Below are 21,501 nucleotides of genomic sequence, written 5' to 3'. Positions count from 1 at the left end.
CTTCGCGCCGAGGCCTACACGGGCACGGTTTTTTTTAAGTCTACAGGGATCATCTACATTGATGGGTCAAAATGCTTTAATCATGTTGGTTGTTCAGTAGTTCTTCCAGCGCTACAGTCTTCCCCCCTCATTCTGAGTGTTTTCCTCTCAGTTACATGTAATCTATTTGTCATTAACGCTAGCACATGAAGTAAATGTCTCCTCCATTGTGATCTGTAGTGATTCTTACTCGAGCCTCAATGCTATTCAAAATTTTCAAATTTCGCACAACCCCATTGTTTTTTCCATCATAACATTAATTAAAAAATTACATAAAAAAGTAAATTTCCTGTGGGTCCCCAGTCATGCAGGTAAAACGGGAAACGAACTGGCTGACACAGTTGTCAAAGAAGCATGCATCCAATTACCAGTGCCTGATTGAAACTTGGCGCTGTATGATTACCATAAATCGGTTCTGACCCAATGCAAGGAAGCATGGCGCTGTTTTTGGTTCAAGGTGCCTGAAACAAATAAAATGAAGGCCATACTTGGTGACACTCAACCTCTTCCGCCATTTATCGAAAATCGCCGTGAACCATGCATCATAACCCGTCTCAGGATCGGTCATACAAGATTAACACACAAGCAACTTTTTAAAAGACATCCTTCACCAACATGTTATAGTTGTAAATGTACTCTGACGATGGAGCATATCCTGGAACACTGTTCGCGTTTCGGAAAACGTTCACTTCTGACCGACACAACTTGCTACTTGAAAGGGATTGATTCGGTTTTGACAGTAAATGAGAGAATCCTGTTTGGCTCATCTATTCTATAGTAAAAATGTCAACAAAACAATTTTCCTAGCATGTGGATTTTTGAAAGTAAGCTATTCAGTAGTTATATTGCTAATTATCAATATAACTACTGAATAGCTTCTCTTTTATAAATATTGATATTATGTTCGATAATTTACATTGTAAAAAAAAATATATTTATTGATATTATTTTACTGTCATGTGCTCTTTTAACAGTAATCTCATTGAATACACAATTGAATAAAAAAAAAAAGTCGATGAAATTTTTATTTGAATATATTGATGATTTTGTAATTATTGATTTGTGACAATATTGTTTATTAACACTTATATATATAAATTTTCTTGGTGAAATAATAAACTCTGTTTGACTTGCTCTCATGGAGGGAATAATTAACAGTAGGAAACAAGAGAGGTAATTGTAGGTGTGATGTTGACGTGGCTGACTGGTGTAGGTGTCATCTCAACTCTAGAATGGTGTTGCACCTAGCAAATCCTCAATTAACTTATGCAAAGATTTAACAATTAACCTTTTAACTTTATTTTATTCAATAAATTCGTTAAAACCTTAACAGCTACTATAGTTTTCTTCCTAACAATCATAACTATTAAATTTTCAAAAACGATAAATAGAATCATTATTATTTAAATTACATAGGACTTTAATAAATATGATGATTTACGTTATAAAATAATATTGTTTTTTAATTCATTTAATTTTATTATATTTATTTAACTTAAATTTATTTTTATTTCTCACAGGAAAAGTAACAAAATTTATTGCATAAGTATTTTTATATTTTGAATTTGGATTAAAATAATTTGAATCTGTCGGTTGAAAGTTAAGGAAGGAATTTTATTTTATTTTTTCAAGTTTACGTCAGCTTACCTCAATCCAATTGAGCTTTGATATTATTTATTGACTAAACTGTGAAACAATTTAAGGAACTATTATATTCTCACACGCATTTTGATGTTACATGATTAAAGCTTAGTTTTAATAACATTAAATATTTAAAAATTATGTTCAATGTTTTTAAATTAAATTGAAAAATATTAAATTTTTGCAGTTTAAATAAATATATTGTTACTGTTAACATATTTTTAAGAATTATTTTCGTACTCTCATTTATTATAACTTATCTGTTATGATTGTTAGAATTTTATATTAGCGTGTTATTATTTATGCTACAGAGGTATAAATAATGTCAAATGTACACACTACAACTTTAGCTCATCCTACATGAGGACAAAGAGGGTGGATGTCCTTTTTTCAATCCACCTCTGGAATGAGGCAAATAATTTACCCATAGATTCCATCAGTCACCCACGGTGATTTAAAAACATTTTTATTTTATGTCGCTAATGACATTTAATCACTTTTTTTAATTTTTAATTTGAAGAATAATTTTTTAAAAATTTAAGTCAGGCTTATTTTATTTTATTTGAGTTGAATTTTAATTTTCTAATGGTCATATGTTTTATTAAGTTCCTTTTTATATTTAATGTATATATATTTTTCTTACTCAAACGCTTTCATTTTATTATGTTAAATTATTCAAAATACGATATTAACGAAATTCGGCATTGCATTTCTTTTCCTTTCATCACTCTTTACTGGGGAGTTAGCAAACGTTCCGTTTGAACTCCTACCAGATGAAACACATATAATAAGGAATAGATTACTTTTTAGGGATCAATAGGAACAAAATTAGTTAAATCGATGGATTTCGTATTATCTGGATTATATGGATATATGATCTGGATCTTTATACTTTCAAAAAAATACTGAATTTTACTATATCGTCCTAATCTAAAATTTACGTTACCGGATTGCGGTGGGAGGTTCCTGCTTATACAGCCACCTCCAAGAGTCTCTTTTGACCACTATCTTCTTCTAGTTTAGGTTTCTTTAACTTAAGACTTCCAGGACGTTCTATTTCTTGGTGACTTTGGGCTTTCCTCTGGCCGCGTCCACTTTACCTTGGCATTCTAAGAAGATGACCAAACCATCTTGGTTGGGATTCCTCAATGGTGATGTACAGGCCGAGACTGGTCCTTATTATAGTATCCTGCCCCTCTGGTTTTGCCTTCCACCTTCCTTAGACATCACATTTTCATTGCCTAGATTTGTTCTTTAAGCTTTGGTGTTATTATTCAGGACTTAGAAGAATATGTGGGCAGTGGTACGAGTATGGACTTATACAAGTTGAATTTGATATCTTTCCTCATCTCTTTTCTATTTAGGAAGAATTTATTTAAGATAAATGTTCTTGCATTTCTGAGTCATTGTAGTCAGAATCGTGGAGATGAGCACCAAGTCACTTCAATGTTTCGACCTGTATAAGTCTGACTCCTTATACATGTACTCCTGTTTGTTTGTTTTTTGCCAATCCGTATTACATTTGTTTTTTCAGCATTAATTTCCATATTGGTACTTAGCAATTCATGTTGGAGAATATTGAGGTTGTACTACACTTCTTTGTCATTGTTTACTAATACTGTCACACTATTGGCAAGACAAAATTGACTATAACTAAAAGGTCTTTACTTAAGATTCGACAGTTGAAAACGTTCAAACACTCCCTTCACTCTTTCCAACACCATATCGAGGATCAGAATAAACAGCAATGGGCTAAGATTGCAACCTTGATGGATTCCTAAATTTATTCCAATTCTATTCTTGTTCTAACAATGTTTCTCTGATAACTATAAAGGCTAACTCAACTTATACTTTTCATTATTAGTACAAATGTAATTATATGGATATCAATGCAAATTATAAGAAGGGACTGTGAATTTATTAAGCTGTTTGTGCCAGTTCTGCCATATTTAAAAATTTCTAAACTATTAGTACATAAAAAAATAAGTAATGTATTGAAATAGTATGAATGTTCAAAGATTTTATTAAACCATTTTTACTTCTAGAATAGCTCTTTCTTTTCTTGTAAAAAATTTTAATATGGATAGGCGTTGAGATGGTCAAAGACAGGATCCTGCCGGTCAGGAAGGAATTAAACTTTCTCAGTGAAAAGGAGTTGAATAATTTAGCCGAGAAAGGGGGAGCAGGCACTCACTCGTTATCAGAGCTGTAAGGCCAACTCCTGGGAAATCCACTTCTCCAAAGACACCTCTCTTCTGAAATATATTTCTCTCTATTCATATCTGTCTTCTCTTTCCCCATTACTCTCTTCTTATCTAAACTATAATGTATATAAAATGTTCCAAGCGGAAATTATTTGAAGTAACATTAATATTCCAACCATTATATATTTTTTTTAATGCCACTACTTCAACATTGTGAATGTCAGAGGAAAAAAAGGAGTTTTGATTTGAAAAAAGTCAGTAGATGATAAATATGTGTATATGCATATATTAATCGAGTGGTTTAAGAGGATATGTCTATAATTAAGTAGGATGCGAAAGTTTATAATAATATAGTCCAGTGAATCAATCTCACCTTTCTATTGGACCAAGAGCCCGTGAGAGAAAAAAAAAACAGTTATTTTACCCCAATTTTTGATTACTGTAATGAGAACTATATATATATATTAACTGGTCAGAATTGTCGAGTCTGCCAATCATAGTAAGGGAGAATAAAAAATGATTGCTGTTTCAAAAAGTTATTTTTATATTGGGAGCTCCACATCTTTAAAAATTTCAACAACACTATAAAACCTTAACCATTTGTGAGTATACACCCTATTTCTGTTGTTTTCACTCTTTTTTTCCGATAATCCTAAAATATGGTAAAATATTAGGTTTCCAATATGAATAGGATAACACAAGTATATTTTTTTCATTTATGAAAAATAAACAAATGTCTAAGAAACAGAGCAATGCAAAATGACAATGTTGAGATCACAAAATGTTAAAGTCTTATTCAGTGTAGGAACGAAATCAGTGATTATACTTCTACAGTGACTCTACAAAAATGAAAGAAGAATTTTTTTTTAACTCGGAAAAAAATCAAGACAGCAGTCTATTTGTATCTCTGATTCGTTCATAACGAAAAATAATTATATCCCAATCAAACACTAGAACTTTTTTACGAACAACTAACATTCATTTTCGGAGAGAATTCGAGGCGAAATCGGTTTCGTACATTTTCAATACAAGCAGTCAATGCTTCAAATCTTCTTGATGACATATTGTACGATATATGTCGTCTATAAATTTTTTGTAATGACTTGTTTTATCTAGTATTGTCAGCATCAATAATCCAATATAAGCTCTAATTTCATTCCTGGAGGTGTTCTGTAGTTAGTTTAGGGATCATCTTTTTCACTACGTTGAGAGTTTTACATTTGTGTAATGTGCAGTCTCCTCAATTATTTGTTGGTATGCGTAGGGACAATATATCAACCAGTGACCACATAAAATTTGTAGATCACAATTCTCCTATCTCATATCGAATCTCGAATCTCGAAATCACGAATCTCCTAGCTCATATCAGCTAAACGCACCCTGTGAAGAATGTTACCAGAAGGAATGCGTTAATAGTACTGCTGGCTTTGGAGTTTGTAGGTCTGTCATCTTAGTTTGTTACTGATGTTTGCGGGGTCACAAGAGCATTTCTTGTTTATGCACTGAGATGTGGTCTTCAGAAACTTACATTCAATCATTTGCAATATAAATTCTACGTTTAGAGCTTTTTGTCATTCCATACACTTTTTTTTCATATAATTTTATAACCATTAGAACTGTTAAGCCACCTCAAATTGACTCTGCCCTTTTGTAGGAAAGCTTAAATAAAAGAAAAAAAAAGAATGCTTGCTCGGATGGAAACATTTATTTGTTAAGTTAATACAAAAAAAAAATCCTTCAAACATTATATTTCAAGAAAACATAAATTAAATAAAAAGGTCCTTCGAAAAGCAAAATTAAAATTAATAAAACAAACATAATTACTAGTTACAATTATTACAAACATAATTACTAGTTACAATTATTACAAACATAATTACTAGTTACAATTATTACAAATCGATTAACTCCGATGGGTTAGAGGGCTTGAGGTCCAGGTCAGAGACGATATTCTTCTCATAATTCACGTAGGTGGGTCCACAAAGCGAACTGGCGCTCCGATTATTCACGCAGCTATGTCTGGTGACTGTACCTAGGCCATTGAACTTAGGCCACCACTTGTATTGTTGTGGCAAATAATCCCGGTATTTCACCATTGAAACAATACCACAAGTATAATTTTTTTCTTTTTTCATCGATGATTTTTTCCATTCCACGATAAAAATCTACGGCTCAATGAATATTTAATAGTGATATTAAGAACGCCTTGAACTTAAGTTGCATAATAAAAATTTTTGTAAAACCATTATTGGTTTAGGTTATTTGTTAGAGAAAATTTAAAAAAAATGTTCAATGACTTCATATTGAATATGTCGGTTCATACCATATGTGAGATATCAAAATAAAATCATATGTGCTTTTGTACGAATTTAAAATCATGTGCGCTGGATTTCAACTGGTGGTTCGGTTTATTTATCTGTGTATGAGTCAGGCGAGAGTGTGAGCGTCAACCTAGGTGAGTGGAGGTTGACGTGTGGTTTTGAGGTAACACCTTGGCTTGTCAGGTTCATCAAGCTTCACTGCCTAGTAGTTACCAACTCCATCGTGCGTTTGGTCAATTTATCTAGTCAATACAGTAATTAAATATTTTATAGAAATTATCGAGTTTTATCAACGGGTAGATTATCCACAAGTCTGTATGCCATTATAAAACCCATATATCAGATTTACTTATAGTGTATATTTTTTATATAGTAGTAAATATTAATAATTTAATTTTTTATGCCTCTGACGAAAATTATGGACGAAATGGCCAAAACGTTGTGGTGGCATGATTAACGTCTTCAGCGGCAATAGTTAACGTTTGCAAAGAGAGTATTTGAAATGGGTTTGCCACTGTCGAAATTATTATTAACATTTCTATATCTTTAGTATATTTCTTTTAAATATATTTTTAATTATAATTCATTTAAAGTCACATTATTTTACATTTGTTTTAGTGGCAAACCCATTTGAAACCTCCCGCCATATGATCAATTACAATGAATTAATTAAAAAAATAACGTGTGTGGTTATCTAAAAATTATAAATGTTTTGTTATATATGAAGTGTAAATATTGTTCTATTGAAGAATAAAGAACGTAATTATCGTTACGTATATATCTTTATCGTTTCACACGAACACGCACTAAAACGTCATGAAACAAAGGAAATTACTATTGACTTGTGCATCGTAGACTTGATAGTTTTAGTATTTTTACTTTCGATTATAAAAACCAAAGTTTGAATACCAATTAATCGTGGTAAAATGATTACAAGAAGTTATTATAGATTTGATGACTAGAAGATTAAATGAGATTTGATAGATTTATTTTGAAATATAAATTCACTAAAAAAATTGGAGTTATACTTATTATTTTATTACTGCACCTCTGCAGGTTTATCCTCGTTAATTTCATTCCTATTTATGACATGATCAAGAACATTATATTATGAAATATTATTAATAGGTGAATAACAATATCTTGACTAAAAAGTCCTAAAATTGTCGATCATATTTCACTTAATACTCAATAGTTTAAAAGCTAACTACCACATGATAAAAAATACTAGATCCTTATTCAAAATAGTGGAAATTTGCTAATATTTGAGCCCTCATAGACCTCTTTACGTTTGCTAATTCCTGAAATATAGTAGTTCAAATATCAACGTTTTTATTCACATAAGGAGAAATTAAAATTGTGTGAAAATATCTTGGCATATAACATGTAAACTGTTATAAAACAAAATTTAAAAGTACTTTATGATACAATTACCTAAAATCTAATGAGCACTGTTTGTGTCTGATAGTCCTTGAGAAATAGTTTATAAACATCAAATTATTTTTTTTATACTGCAGAATTCAATACCATAGCATCCGCCCTTTACTTTTGCATATCAAGGACTAGATATAATGTATTCGGTTCACCCTCTGGTTCAACGATTTCATGAATACTTAATAATGTTAAACCAAATAGGTAAATCAGTCTACTTCGTCTGGGCCCCCGGACATGTTGGTATTACAGGAAATGAAATGGCCGACAAAGCTGTTAGAGAAGCACTAGTCCTCCCAGGTAGAACCAAAGCTATCTTAACTGCAAAGGAAATTGTTCGCCCTTTAAAGGAATGCATAAATAAAATATGACAAGCAATCTGGGATGAAAGTCTGTCCAGTAAATTAAAATCTATAAAGAAGGATGTGAAGTCTTGGATTACATCAACCCGAAGTAGACGCCGCGAAGAAGTAGCGATCACCCGACACAAAATAGGACATATCCGAATGACACACGTCCACCTCATAACAGGAGAGGTCCCTCCAAAATGTTCGAAATGTAATGGTAATCTGACCGTCGAACATCTCTTTGAAGATTGCATTTATTACAAAATAGCACTGGACCAGTTAAGGATACCAACAAATATTCCAATGGCGCTGAGAAACGACGAATCCGTAATAGAAATAATTAACTAAATTCATCCATAAGACTAACTTAATGATCAGCCTTTAATTATTTTATTTGGCTCCTTACTTTACTTTATTTTTAAAATTAGAATAGCCCGTTATCTTCTTTTCATCTTTCTCTCACCTGTATCGCAAAAAACTCTATTTAAAAAAAATATAAGTTAATCGAACACTATTAAACAAATTATAGCCTAATAATTGATTTTTAATTATAATTAGATGTACTAATAGATATCTGTACGTTTAATACTAATATTTATTGACATACAGTTTCTAAAAAAATATTTTTCTTTTCTAAATAACAATACATTATGTTATTTTTTTTCAAATATCATGCTGCAAAGAAAGATATTCATTAGAATCTACTTTATGGTTCAATCACCCAGCTTTGATTTGAGTGATAAGTTTACCAAATATGTCAGGGACTATCGAACGGACAAATATCTATCACGCATATTGAAGCTTGGTACCATACTAGTACAATGTACCAGGAATAAATATTTTTTTCTGGTCTGTACCGATTTATTGATATGAAATATTAAAAGGTGAAGAAAAGAATCGCTCCCTAGAAATCCAGTTGGGATTGGAGGTGTCAAGCTAATCTGTATTCCAGGCCCCACCGCTCTTTGCCTCACTGATTTATTTACTGTGGTAAATAATTCATGTGTTAAATCAGTTATACCTTTCCGATTCTATAAATCGAAGAAAACAAAAACGGTAATGTAAATGTGGGTGATTTGGATTCAATATCGACTAACAAATTTTATAATGGAAAAAAATTAGAAAATTTGATTGATTGATGGATGGGAAGTTTAGACCGTTTGTATAGTAAGTGCTGGAACAGTTTCCTATCTTTTCAGTCTTGTTTGAGGATTCCAAGCTAGTCATTTTTCCATATGCAGTCCAAGGTAGCGGATCTGTTCACCAGTGGTAAGAGCAATATTATTAAACGATAATGTGGGGGTAGTTCGTTGGTTTACGACGAAGGATAAAAGTGACTTAAAGGGATTAACTCTAAAATTTAAACGTGTTGATAATAAGCTGGATAAGTTACCGTTACAGTTGCCCAATCACTATTAATGTTTTAATGAGGTTAAAACCTCGGAATAGAAACAATTTTAAGTTAAGAAGTAATAAAAACATGACATTATATGAGAACAATATTTTCAATCTCCATTACTGTTGGCAAGGCGCGAGAGTTCACTAAATATAGTACTAGCTCAACTGATCATATATTTTCTTATAAATGTCACGCCAGACCTATTGTTAAAGTACTTTCACGATAGTAAATCCTGTCATTACTTATCCTGTCACACAGTCTACACCGTGGCAGTATCGTTGATTTTTCTATCTAATTGTATGTAATAGATAAGAGATAATACTGAGGGCTCATATTTAGTTCCGGATATCGTAATATTTATTGCAAATGTAAATATATATATTATATTATTTTGTAGAAACAATTAATTAATCCTTATTAGGTTCGAATATTATAAGAATAATTATCCACAAGATAACAAGAGAGAGAAGACAGGCTGTGGGAGACAAGGAAAACAAGAGGAACATTAACTCTGTAACGGTGTTAATAATTAACTCCAAACAAGGCGTCAACTGTTGGCCGCTAACTCGGCGTGTTGTCCCTCAATGGATGGGTCCTTTGTTCTCAATGGAACTTCAAAATACCCTTCGTTTTAAAAATAATGTGGACGTGGATAGTAGTGATTAACTTACTTTTTTTTTTTATTATTTCGTCAATTTTTTGACCCTAAAATAACTAATTATTTATCGTGATTAAACTGAAGAAAAAAAATAAAATAAATTTAAGATAAATAATAGTTATGAGAATAGCTTACCGCAAAATAAGGAAAGATTGGGCCATGTTGGGCAAGAATAGGCCATTGTGACTAGTGTTATTTAGATCAGATTTCAATAATTTTATTTCTCAGATGTGCTAAGACAGTAAACCATACCCGTATTAACCAGGGTGCAATATTGTGTTCTCTTGACTGCCTAAATCTTAAATCTAGACCGGGATAGACGCCATTTACAAGGATCCGAACAAACCACGGATATGAAACGTCAGGAAGGCCCAAGAGAGAATGAACACGAACAAGACAGGGCTGTGAATGAAAGCACAAGTAGGAGGTCGTAAATCACTGCTCTACGGGTCAGAAATAGCCAACTGACTGGATAAAAGTTTAAGTGTGATAGATGGCTACAGCCTACATCTCTTCCTCCAAGTTATATTTCACGGCTTTATTCCAACCTCTGTCTTGTTACTCTTCGTCAGGAAGGTCAGCGATGCTTTTTCTCGTTGTGAAGAGTCTGTGGTGGATGTGTTAGAGGTTCAAGTGATTTTGGAAATGATCGGAAAAGTAAAAATACTTAATTTTTTATAAAAAGTTTTATTTTATAAGTAGGTGATAATTAAATGAGTTGCGTTTCCGTGTCGACAATAAAAAATTTTACTTAGTTCACTACTACTCAGCTAAGATGCTCTCAGCTTGAACTAATGTTGATGTGTGGATCGCTGCAATCAATCTGAAACTAACAAAAAGCTCTTCTCATGTCGAACTATTGCCATAAAACAGGTTTTACATCAGAAGGGTTAAAATGCTTTACATACTCGTAACTGTAGTGGTACTGATTGGATTCCGAGCGGGGTGGGTCGATTTTTATTTTTGACGACCCCACACAAGAAAACTTGACTCTCCTAATCCTAATCGGAATAGGCCTGTTACTTTTAGGATAATCTTCCCCTCCTCCCATATTTCAGATGTGAACAGGAAAAATTTCGCTTTAAGAATCTATGACTTTCTTGTGGGATCTAGTACTTTTGATATTTAGAGAGAATAAAAGAAAAAATTAGTTTTACCATTTTTGAATTATTAAAAAGTCGAAGAGAAGTGCTGACCATAAACTACAGAAAGGTGTTCTAAAATATCTCTTCAAGATTTACTTGGTCACACTTATAAACATACATTGTGTCCTTATTCTAACCTCTGTCTTCCAGGTCTGGAATTAGAATGAATTCTGTGGTTCTTCTGTGGTCCACCAGCCTTAGATAGAGCTTTTTCTACACCTCATTTGGAGAAAGCCACATCTATTGTCTTTGCTCGGAAAAGAGCTTACACGTTTGGGACATGTGCTCGATCACCTTCTCCAAAATCACAGAGAGGACAGGAGCCAATATGGAGTTCAATATTTTCAATGTTAAAAATATGAATGATATATTTGTTACAAAGGACTGAATTGGTAATAAATGACTTTGAAACATTTTTAAAAAAAATCAACTACCTACTCCCGCTTCCATATCCATTTTCATAGTAATTAAGTTTATAATATACACAGGGTCACCGCTTGGTGGTGGTGAGATGTACCACAAGTAAAAAGAACTTAACCAAAAAAATCTCCCTATTTTATACTGGTGCAATTTTTAAACCAATAGCTTTAGGTTTAGCTTTTCTTTGATAATAACACAGTCTTTAAATTAAAATAATAAAATAAAATTTTGAGAATATACTTACACAATGGAAACAGTTAATGCTTGTTGTTTATACATAAAATATGTATTTAAGGAATAATCAATTGTGTACCATTCATTTACTTGCTACTCTTCTAATAACTTCTAGTTAGTTCAAGCTTTCAGAAAATTTTTAAATCAAAATATTCAATTTATTTTTCTATACAAGTTATGAGGTGAGTAAATATGTACATATAAGTACAACGTTATAAATAGTATATGTTTCTTAATCAGGCTTCGAAAATTTCATTTGTTAGACTAGATTTTAGATTGTAACATTAATGCATGTAAGTGTTAACAAAAGAAAATTCAGTTACAGAAATAGATCGTTATCAACTTTGACATAATTTTATTTATAGAATGGCCAATGGTAACGATGAGGTTAAAACTTTTCAATAGTTTAATAGTATAAGTTCAATTAAGTTAATACCAAAATTGCAGGGTATTTGTAAGAAACGTTGAAAAATAAACACAAGTTTTATTTTAAAAAACACCATAGGAAGTTTAACTTTACTTGGTCTTATGAAAAATATATACATGTTCATTAATAAGCTCACATTTTAAACCCCCAACTTCCACACTAATTAAATATAATTCTAAAATACAATGGGGGTACCTGGAATAATGTGCGACCAGGTCCCGTGGTAAAATAAATACGTGGTTTTTTTATATAACCTTGGTCCTATCATTGTTGATATAGTCTGCATTTTATTGATTTAAAATAATTACCCATCTCACATTTTTGCTAGTATTGATAAATTGAAAAGTAAGGTAAATTATGAAAGGAATGATTAATAAAAAAAAAAAAAATTACAAGGTTCAAACTTTCGCTTTGAACAGCCCCGATGAAGCCCTTCAAAGTGGGGCGAAACGTCGGACATTAAAATAGTTATAAACTATTTGTTCTTTTTTCACTGCAACCCTGACCATCTTTTTATATTTAAATTTTTACGGTCAACTATATATACATATATATATAGATAAAAAAAAAAAATTTTCGGATATAAGAATAGTAATATAGAGAAATTATACATCGTTGGAAAGCGAAAGATTTTAGGAAAAAATTAATATTTAATATATAAAGTCGTAGAAAGTAATAGAGATATATATTACTATAATATGTTCAAAAAATAATAAATAAAAGGTCTATTCTAAAGACTTTTGACCTGGCGGGCGCATGCACAGTGGGCGCAATCTGATAACTTCATATCACATTATTTATTTAAAAAATACTATTTTCATTTCACTCAACCTATATATGAGATTTTCTGTAGACAGGGTTGTTAAATCCATAAATTATATAACAAATTTAGCATTAATAAATAGTTAAAAGCAGAATATAAATATTAGTAAACAGTTGTATTTTTGTATTTATGCCGTACTTTTACAAAAGAAAAATGTTAATATTTTGTTTTAAAAAATATTACCCAATACTTTTTTGAAAATGTCCTCATTTCATTTAACGTCAACTTTTTCTAAGCCATAAGGTAAAAATGGTGAAACCAAAGTACCCATCGGAATATCCTAGAGCAAGAACGGATATAGAATCGGAACGGCAATGGCGTAGGGAGAAGAATGGGGTCTAGATATATTGCAGAAGGGAAGGGGGGCACTTGTGTGTAATCTGCCAGCCAGTTTCCTCCTCGACTTCCACAAAAGTTTTAGCTGAGGGTCCCCACAGGCCATTTTTCAGCACCATTGGTTTTCGATTGAAAGATGGCTTACCCCGAGGCATACCCTTTAGTCTCTGGGAGCTGAAATTCAATCTACCTCTGTGGTCTTTTGTTGGACAATAGGTAATGGTTTTTCTCGTTGTAAAATTGGAATAAAAACAAAGCGGTGCTACTTGCTTTATTCAGTAAGTATTGATTTAAATCTAACACTATAAGCAATGCATTTGTTTGAAAAAATTTTTTTTTAATATTTTGGTAGTGGGAGAAATTGTATTTATGAAATAAGTGAGCGTTGGCCACTGCTGATGTACGGCTGTGAAGTCTGGGGAACGACATCATTTACAAAAAGGAAAAAACCACAACCTTTTCAAAAGTTCAAGTCCTAAGAATCACAGTTAATGCTCCTTGGTTCATAAAAATAGCCAATTGCATCGCGAATTACATAGGGAGTCAATAGAGAATTACATAAAAAAACGGTCCATTTATTAATTAAATCAATTTTATATCCAAATCCGTCTGAACACTTTATTTATTCATTAATCCAACGTTTCGGCCTTTCTAGCCATCTTCAGGGACATCTTCAATACAAAAATCCTTCTCACATTAATTTATAATTTCTATTTGCAGGCTATTCTGCCCAGGTCATTTTCATTATTTAAAGTTCAAAACCTCTTTATTTAAAATTTAAAACCATTAACATTTATTTTTTCTATAAGATTATCAACAGTATAAAACACCACACCATATAACAAACTGTTTGTTGTATAACTGTTGTTTGTTATATGGTGTGGTGTTTTATACTGTTGATAATCTTATAGAAAAAATAAATGTTAATGGTTTTAAATTTTAAATAAAGAGGTTTTGAACTTTAAATAAAGAAAATGACCTGGGCAGAATAGCCTGCAAATAGAAATTATAAATTAATGTGAGAAGGATTTTTGTATTGAAGATGTCCCTGAAGATGGCTAGAAAGGCCGAAACGTTGGACTAATGAATAAATAAAGTGTTGAGACGGATTTGGATATAAAATTGATTTAATTAATAAATATTACCTTGTCTCAAAAAATTTTTGAAATAATATAATTAAAAACGGTCCATGTTCACCAAAAAAGTTCTACTCCCAGTTGCCGACAGTTAAAGGAGCCTGAGAAACCCAACCTGAACCCTAAGACTGAAACCCTGGCTACTGCAGGACATTCTTTAATAAATTCTGTATTTATTAATTCATAGATACACTACCTCTATTTTACTTATTATTATTTTTTTTTCTTTTCTTGTCTCTTTTTCAAATTAACTTGTTTCTTTTTACTATAATGGTTTGTTTTGTTAAGTGTACCAATATCATTATTTTTTGTTATTAATTTTACTTTTCTCTTTTTATTTATCTATTTATTTTATCATTTTTTCCCTTTTAATTATAACATTGTACATAGTTAATGGCGTCTTTTGTACTATACCCCCTCTTCCATATTCAACTGTTAAAAAAAAAAAATGTAACAGATATATGAACCATATAAGACCCACCAGGCCGATATGGTATAAAATAAAATAAAAAATGAGTGTTGTAATCTAGTTGAGGATGGTAAGGGCTGCAAAATCAAAAAGGAAACTACAAAATGAATGCCAACGTTTCAGCCCACTTTTTTATCAATTATTTGGCAAACTAATTTCGTTTTAATAACAAAATTCAATAAAGTTGTTAATTGTATAATTATATAGAGTGAATATTTATATTAAGAAAAGTAATACGTCATTACTTATAAACATTTTCATTGTTATACTATTTTTTAATCGGACTAAACATGTTTATTTGTTAATCATAATACTTGATAATGATTAATAAAAATACTTTTAGATCTTATTATTTTTTTATTATAAAATTTTATCTAAGGCTTTACCACAATGCGTTTATTATTAGATTTTTTTAAAAAAAAGTCTATTATTTATCTATGAAATATATAAAATGGATATAATAAAAATAAGTATAATATAAGTCTCTAAAATGAATATAATAAAACAAAAATAATACATATTTCATTCATGCATTGGATTACAATTATTATAATACTAGGCAATTTTTTAATTATAAATGTTTTATCTTTTTTTTCTTACTTGCTCTCAGTTATACATATAATAAATGTTACCATATTTTCAGCAATGAGAATTTTAAATTGATAATATAATATTTATGTAAAGATAATAATAATATTTTACTATATAATATGAGTCTTATTAATCGTAGTAATACTACATGTTTTTTTTTTTGTGTTTTTTTTTAGATGGGATGTATATGTATTTTTAAGGATTGTTGACAATATTTAATGCATGATATCAGGGATTGGATTTGAAACGCAAAACGTTATCCAAATCAAGAATAATATGTAAATGTTCCAGGATATTTTTGCCCACAAATTGCCAAATATTTTTCGGCCAATTATTGGATTGGTGTTTTACCTAATGTTGGAAAATTCAGAGCTATATTGCACTCAGATGGGTTGGTTATATAAAGGTAGGACAATGCATAAGGGCTTGAGTAAATGAATTTTAAGTTTGAGAAGCAAAATGGTGCCAAACTCGGTCAAAAGCTTTTCCTACATCCAGAAATGCACCCGAGCAATATTCCTAACGTTCAGGAGATGAGGAAATGTAGCCAAACCAGTCGGATTTCTTGTTAAAGAGTGGAATATACAGGGAAAAAAACGCATTGATGAAAAGTAAGATTTGTCTTCCTATAAGTTTCTTTAATTTCTTTTTTGAACACTTTTTTTTAGTATATATTATTTTTTTTATAAGTGTTAGGCCTAGTTATTTAAAAGGCTGTTTTAAATTATATATACTGCTAAGATTTAAATAGACACACGTTGGTGGAAGTTGTAAGCTTGAGTGGAAGGGCTGAGAGTGTGCTTGCCCGAGGGAATTCTTTTAGAGCTCGCCTCACTTCCCCACTTTACGGTGAGTGTCGCTGAATGTTCGGCTCCCAGTTTCTTCCAGGACATTTTGTGACCTGATTTCAAGATTGTTTTGAGCTCTAATTCTTTTTTTGGGGCCTAACTAATTCATTTACATTTTATTATTAATCCAAATATGAACTAAAACATATCTGAAACTTCTTAAACCTCTTTATTACTTAATTTGAGGTTGATTGGGTTACAGCTCTATGAGTTAGCTAGCTAAGAACAACATTTATATTGCGTTATTACTTCAGAACATTTATCATATTATTACATAATTTATTACGTTCCATTGGGAATTCCCTTTCTAAAGATGGTTTTAATCACCATCTCCCACTTAATCTCCTTCTTTCTCTCCCTCCCTTCTATATAAGGACTCTTTGTCAACATAATATTTATCAGATTGAAGAAAGTTGGTCCTGGTGGTTAAAAAGAAAAATATTAGAAAAACCTCTTAAACTAAAAGAATGTGAACATAAATGGATAATAATTAATAATAAGTACATTAACTAATGATGGAAATGAACTTTTAGCGCTGGACTTACAATTAGCGAAATCATAATTAATAAAAGTAATAACAGATAAGATAGGATCAAATGAAGGAAAGAATGAGGAAATGAATGAAAGTAAATAGACGAAAAAAGAAGTAATATAAATGCTAATGTGATAACTGATCGATAAAGAATTGGACGTAACAAACAAAAATCGGTGGGAGGAGAGCATAGTTGGGGGAACTAACTTAGGTTCACCGGGGAACTCTATTTATTATTATATCACTAATTATTACTTCAGTTAAAATTTTAAATTCTAACACTCATTACTGTGCTTTTTATTAATTATTTTTTTAATTCATTTCTTCCTTTTTTATTTATATAGCTACCTACGTATATTTTTAAACGGTTTTATTTAGCTCACCACGTTTGTTTTATTTATTATTTATTCTTGGGTCAAATTTAGTAATTCAAATTTCACCCTCTTCCTGTCAACCGATTAATCTGAAATTTTGTATACACTTTGGATTTTGGTGACAATACAATTATGTTTATTCATTATCATTATAAATTCAAGATGGCCGCCGCTACAAAATGGCGGATAATTTAATCCCATCAATATGGGTATCAAATGAAAGGGCTCAACAAGCAGAATACAACATACTATAAAAAATTGAAATCCAAGATGGCGGCCGCTACAAAATGGCGGATAACGTAGGTTTTATCAATCCCATCAATATGGGTATCAAATGAAAGTGCTCAACCAGTAGAATACAATGTACTATATAAAATTAAAATCCAAGATGGCGGCCTCTCAAATAAAAGGGCTTGACAAGAAGAATACAGTGCACTATACAACCTCAATATTTAAGATCATTGGTGGCGAATCGAGTTTCAGAACAGAGGAAGTCCTCATTTGCATATGGTTGTTTGGATCGAAGATCACCCGTCTGTTGCGACACCTGAAGGAATAGCTCGCATTGATTCAGTCTGTAGTACTGCCATTCCTCCAGAAACTTCAGAACTATATGAATTAGTTAAAAATTGTCAAATACATCGACACACTAGTACCTGCACGAAAAATAATTCTGTTTGTCGTTTCAACTTTCCACGCTCGGAATGCTTAGAGACACATGTTATTGATCCTTCATCTAACGAATTCATCTACAACGGTGGTCGCATTTGCGTTCTGAAAAGAAAAAGTGAAGATGGTTGGGTAAATAATTACAGTCCTGCTTTGCTAAAAATGTGGAAAGCCAATATGGATATACAACCGTGTGGTACAAATGAGTCGATTGCGTATTACATCGCTAAATACGTGTCAAAATCAGAACCTACAAACCTAGATGGTGAAGTATCTCGAGCTATTCAACAAATTAGAAGAGAAGAAACTGACGTCTCGCGTAAGCTGTTTAAAATATGCATGCGCATATTAAGAGAACGTCAAGTTTCAGCCTGCGAATGCGTATTCAGGCTATGCCATTTGAGTATGCGTGACAGCTCGAGAAAAACAATTTTTGTAATACTCGTAAAGCGGAACAAAGGTATTAAGTGTTGAAGTTTAATGAAGCTGGTCAAGCAGCAGGATATTGTGCCAATACAAATACAGTAAGTACAATTACGGGACGGCTGAAAGAAGAATGTTGCCTTTAATACTATCATGGGCTTCTACAATACATAAAATGCAGGGCAGCACTGTGGATCACGCAGTCGTATACTTAGGTGCGAAACTGTTTGAAGAAGGTCAAGCCTACGTGGCTCTTAGTAGAGTAAGATCTTTGCAGGGACTACGTATAGAGGAGATGGACTGCAATAAACTAACGGGCAAGAAACCTTGCAATAATGAAGCACTAAATGAATTAAACAGAATGCGAAATAAAAACTAAAAACTAGAAAATAAAAATAGGTAAAAAAACTTTTTAAGTTAAACAGTTTTATGTTAAACATATATTGCAATGTTTATGATAAATGCACTAAAAACCAAAAAATAATAAAATAGATACAGTCGTGGGAATTATAAACTTATTAAAATTATCGACTTAATGTGCGATAGAAGAATCGTTTAATTCGTCGTTAGGCAGTTGGCCCGCAGACGGTGAGGAAATTACTTACTATTTTCTTGCTCATGGAAATTCCAATAGTTATACACTCCATGTAAATAAAAGAGATGTTTCGACTAGTTTATCGTTGGACATTCACACTGCTGGCTGGCGAGGAATCGTTTCACTGCTCGTAGTTTGTCTTTAATCGACAAAACATATGATAAAAGTACTACTCACTCACCACTATGAAACCCTAAAACTCGCTTATAATCGAGCTTGCTAGCTTGTTTCCACATTCTAGTCCTACTTATCACACGTCCATCGTTGTCGGTTGAACAACTGCCTAATTATAGTGTAACATTACAAAACAAACATTTTAATCAACGATTGTAGACAATTGACGTGCCCCACGGTTTTATTTTAGTCTAGTCAATGCATATGTTTATAATTCCCACGACTGTATCTATTTTAATATTTTTTGGTTTTTAGTACATTTATCTTAAACATTGCAATGCATGTTTAACATAAAAAGTTGTTTTACCTATTTTTATTATATTCTTATAATATATTATAATGTACAATGCAGGAATTATGAGGGCCCAAAATCAACCATGTAAAATTCTTTTTCAATTAAAAAAAATTTTTTTTTTTTAGGTTGCTGCAATTTATTAAGCAATAAAAATTCAAATTGAGGATTAAATTATCTTTCATAATAACAATTTTTCGATATTACAATAATTATATAGATATTCAGACTCCCCTCCGTATTGGTTTTTAAAATTCGCCATGGATGCAGAAGGATCATACGGGGTCCTGACATAGGGTCAAAACATAGTCTTCCAATACTTAATCTTTAATTTATTATTTATTCCTGCCTCCAATTTTCAATCAATAGTTTAAATTATAAACGTTTTTATGATAAATAGCCTACAGAAATAACTTAGGAATGGATGTAGAACCGAGTTTGTTCAGTACCTCTAATACCACAACCGAGACACGTAAATGAATTTAGTTATATAAATTGTTTGGACAATAATCATAATTCCAGAATTTAATCAACGAAAAACAGTTATAAAGACTCTACATTAATAACGATTATCAGTTAACCAACTACAATAGTTGGTATTTATATTAAAATCAACGTTTAATAAATAAGAGCTATTTTTATGGGATATGCTGTTATTGTCGCTTTCCCTAAGACAATGATTCTGAAGCCCACCGTAAGATACGCAAATAATGACCTTGGCCAGAAAAATAAAGTGGAAAGGGAAAAGAAGAAAATTTACGATAAATGCATCTCTTTCCTCAAGGAAAGTTCTGTTAGAGGGTTACGGAGAAAGAGACTTCAACGTGAGAGACTTCTGGTTCAGAGCTCGCGGAACAATACCTAGCTCAACTAGGTACCCAGACTCATGGAGGAACACGTTATCAACGTGTTGCTATCAAGAATTAGCAAAGATGACTGTTTACATCGGGACCTGCTCGTGCTATACTGTAGGTGTCCCGAGTGTAATTTTATTATTAATGAGGGCTGAAGATTGTGAGACACTTTCTGCTCATAACAACATGCATATATTTCATTTAATTTATAATGTTAATTCCCTGGAGGGGCAAACTGGTTAGTGAGTTAGATATAAATTATTCATCTATAGTAATATAAGAAAAGGACAAACAAGTTTGGGTGGTCTCATGGCAAAAATAACAATGTGCTTATCTGGTGACGTCTTCGCCGCCGCGGTGACGTACTGTAGTCGCTACCCTCGTCTAGGTGTGCTGTGGGCGAAATGGTGAAAACCATGTATCTCGCCCGATGTCTGAAAAGACGTATTTCCTCTTCAAGGGCTGGCCAGCGTGTCCTGGACTCCGGCGTGATGGTAGGGGTAGGCCTGGTCCTTGCATGATGTTTAGGCTGGGGCGGCATTGCAGTCGCAGCGTCTTCGGAGCCTTCCGGTGTCCGCGGAAAGGGGGGGCATCAGAAAGTGAGACCCCCGACCCCGACTTTATATATATCCAAAAAAAGAATGGAAACATCGGATTACTTAAATCCGACAATGACAAAATATAATCTAGACTCCCTGGGAATCATCCAGGGGAAGGATGACATGCATATATTTTTATATTTATTTCTATTTCCTATATATTCATTACATTTTTATATCTATTTATTACTTTTTTATATATATTTATTACTGCCTTTATCAATTATTTTTATTTATTATATTTTATATGTACTACTTTTTAAAATTTTTTATGTGTATTTTAAAGTATTCATACATCCTTGTAGATAATTATTAAGTCTTTTTTATAAGTTTTTAATTAAATAGTACTTATGTGCGAAAATGCGAATTTTAGTTTTTAATGTGTATATATTGTTATTTTATTTTAAAAAAATTATCATTTATATTTAATATTTTTATTTTTGATTGGTCTTAATTGTAGACAACCACATTGCCCAAGTAAAAGTCCTTCTGTAGTGAGATCAAACTTCCAATTGAAGGA

At 31.8% G+C, this 21,501-nt stretch overlaps 1 protein-coding gene and 1 long non-coding RNA gene across 4 annotated transcripts in view; one reads left to right on the top strand and one right to left on the bottom strand.

The window, feature by feature from the left end:
- LOC136795556 (uncharacterized) overlaps positions 1 to 5,938 on the bottom strand; it is a 14,055-nt gene extending 8,117 nt beyond the window's left edge. Inside the window, exon 1 of the long non-coding RNA XR_010843176.1 lies at positions 5,772 to 5,938. This is a non-coding gene — a long non-coding RNA (uncharacterized lncRNA). The remainder of the gene's footprint in view (positions 1 to 5,771) is intronic.
- LOC106691081 (uncharacterized) overlaps positions 1 to 21,501 on the top strand; it is a 597,463-nt gene that overhangs the window by 444,272 nt on the left and 131,690 nt on the right. The gene's annotated exons all lie outside the window — the stretch shown is intronic.

The sequence above is a fragment of the Halyomorpha halys genome, unplaced genomic scaffold (genome assembly GCF_000696795.3).
Source record: "Halyomorpha halys isolate HHAL.00 unplaced genomic scaffold, Hhal_1.1 Scaffold51.1, whole genome shotgun sequence".
Classification (NCBI taxonomy): domain Eukaryota; kingdom Metazoa; phylum Arthropoda; class Insecta; order Hemiptera; family Pentatomidae; genus Halyomorpha; species Halyomorpha halys.
Note: the sequence above shows the minus strand (reverse complement) of the source record. Positions and strands in the feature narration are given on the sequence as shown.